Source organism: Macadamia integrifolia, chromosome 1 (assembly GCF_013358625.1).
Source record: "Macadamia integrifolia cultivar HAES 741 chromosome 1, SCU_Mint_v3, whole genome shotgun sequence".
Taxonomy (NCBI): Eukaryota; Viridiplantae; Streptophyta; class Magnoliopsida; order Proteales; family Proteaceae; genus Macadamia; species Macadamia integrifolia.
Window position 1 is genome coordinate 32,078,949 of NC_056557.1, and position 2,604 is coordinate 32,081,552.

Below are 2,604 nucleotides of genomic sequence, written 5' to 3' on the forward strand. Positions count from 1 at the left end.
ATGATGCCTATAAAAGTTCTAGGATTTACAAGGAAAAGACCAAAGGCTTCCATGATAAGCACATTCTACGTAAATCTTTTACAATTGGTGAAAAGGTCTTATTGTACAACTATCGGTTATACCTTTTTCCTAGTAAGCTTAGATCCAGATGTGATGGCTCTTTCATTATCCATAAAGTATATCCCCATGGGGCTATGGAGATTCTGAATCCAAGAACAGGGGTAATTTTGAAGGTTAATGGTCAGCATTTAAAACCGTTCCTCGAGTTTCCTACTACTGCAAGTAAAGAGGTCATGGATCTCTATGAACCTCTTTACACAAATGACTAACTCTTTCCCAGAGGTATGATCCCCTTGCATTGTCTTTGTTTTAAATTTTTCCATGCATTGAAGATATTGCATGACTTATGTGTGGGGGAGGGAAACCAGTTTCTTATTTTTTTTTCCCATTGTTTTTGTTTGTTTTTTCTTTTGTTTTAAAGCTTGCTAAGGATATAAGTCCTACTTTAGCTTTTGGCTAATGGCCATACAATTCAGTTGCTTGATGTATGAAAGAAATAATTTTGATTAAGGTACCCATCTTGAATACATAAAAACCCTGTTGAGAAAAAAGAAACAAGCCTGTGTCTTGAGATGGGACTCTCTTTTGAAAAATAAGAAACCCTTGTTTTACGGTATTGGACTATATGTAAGTCTGTGGGTCCCGATTACTCTTGATTTGGATTTGAGATTTCTTTTTAGATTGGCATGGGTTGACAAATACACAATTTTAAATGAAGTGTGGAAAGTGATATAAATGAAAAGTAAGAGTTGATTTCCTTAGAACTAGACAGGGCATTGCGCCTTAGGAAATATGGTGTCTTGATTGAAACACTTAGGGAGGAAACTTCTAAAAGAACTCTAGCATCATTGTCTATGTGGGCATATGTAAAAAAGCGAAGCTACACAGTAACTTGGGTGTCTGGTGTTTGCTCCATCATGTCATTTAGGCCAACAGTAGTGGAGTAGGATAGAGTTTATTATGAAAAAACAAGAGAAAGAAAACCACACAATAGGAAAGTATGTGCAAATGTGATCAATGCCTTGGTAACATGTTTGGTCAAAAACACTCCAACACCGTAGTTGTAATACCCTGCTTCTTAAACCCGGTCTGATTTCACGGTTGAACCGGTTTAACCATGCAGGAACCGAGCCAGAGGATATTAGAGCGGGTTCCTTATGGGCTATGATGGCACGGGTGACCTTAAACACCGGCTGGCCCGACAAGTCCGAGCCAGTGCCAGAAGAGACGGGAGTGCCCAAACCGTGTACGTGCACCTACCATAAGGCTATGTACGGATAAACCAGGTATTATATCCGTATTTTAAGGTATATACGTATGCTACATCGTATGCCTGGGGTGGGGTTCGCGCCGAGGTCCGAACCCGGTCAAAATCCCAAGTCTTGGCTCTCAGGTGGGTAGGACAGGTGGGTGCACCCACCTGAGTGACCTATCCAAGAGCACTATTCACTTAATTAGGAATAGTATATAAGGCTTTATGATTTCTTTTCTTTCCATTTATTACCCTCGTACGTTTGGTGAGAAAAGTAAAGAGGAGAGAGAAAAGAAAGGGAAGAAGAAAGGAAGAGGAAGAAAGGAAGGATTTCAGTGGCGCCGAAGCTCGATCTTGCCATTCCGGTGCCGGGAGAGTAATCTTCAACTCTAGATCTACAGTTGGAGGTAAGAAAAGTTGGGTTTTATGAACATTCACCATACCCAAGCTTTAAACCCTTGATTCCAGTATGGTTTCTTGAGATCTTGTAAATACCCTTTGAAATGATGAATCTAAGGTTTAATAGATGATTTATGTGTTGATCTTGAAGGATTTGAAGAGATATTGACAAGGTAGAAGAAGCATTGTGAGTTGGAAGTGATTTGAAGGGTTTGAAGTCATTTTTGGGCAAAGAAGGTAAGATGGTTTCCCTCACTTGAATCTAACCTAGATCTAGGTTAGAACCATCCTATAGGACCTTGAAGGTGTGAAGAATGGGTGGGGGAAAGCCCCATTTGATTCCCCAAAGGATGGAGAAAATGGGGAAGAGACAGTGTCATTCCCGCCAAAACCGGTGGGTACAACCGGCTGGTACCTACCCGCCTGTGGGTACCCACCTGAGAAGGCAGGGGGCCTTCGGGCCCAACCGGCGGGTACCACCGGCGGGTACAACCGGCAGGTACCTACCCGCCGGTCTTAGCAATGGGTCCCTGGCCCAACCGGCGGGTACAACCGGCGGGCCCCTACCCGTCGGTCCCAAACCGGTGGGTAAAACCGGTGGGTAGACAGCCCACCTGTCTGACCCACCCGTGTGGCCCCGATGGTGACCCTTATGTCCGATCGAACCCAAATCGGACGTGTGACCTTCTTTTGACGTTCTAAACACGATTTTGACATCGGATTTCATTAATTTTGATTCTAAAATGGTGAAGTACTAACCCCTCTCAATTATGTTAGGTTCACCAAATCCTACCCGGTTCGCTCCGGATCTCACCCGTACCGAACGGGAATCCTTGTACGATACAAGTAAGTGGAGAGAGGACGTTTGGCCTTGTTTCAAGGCATTTGTTTGG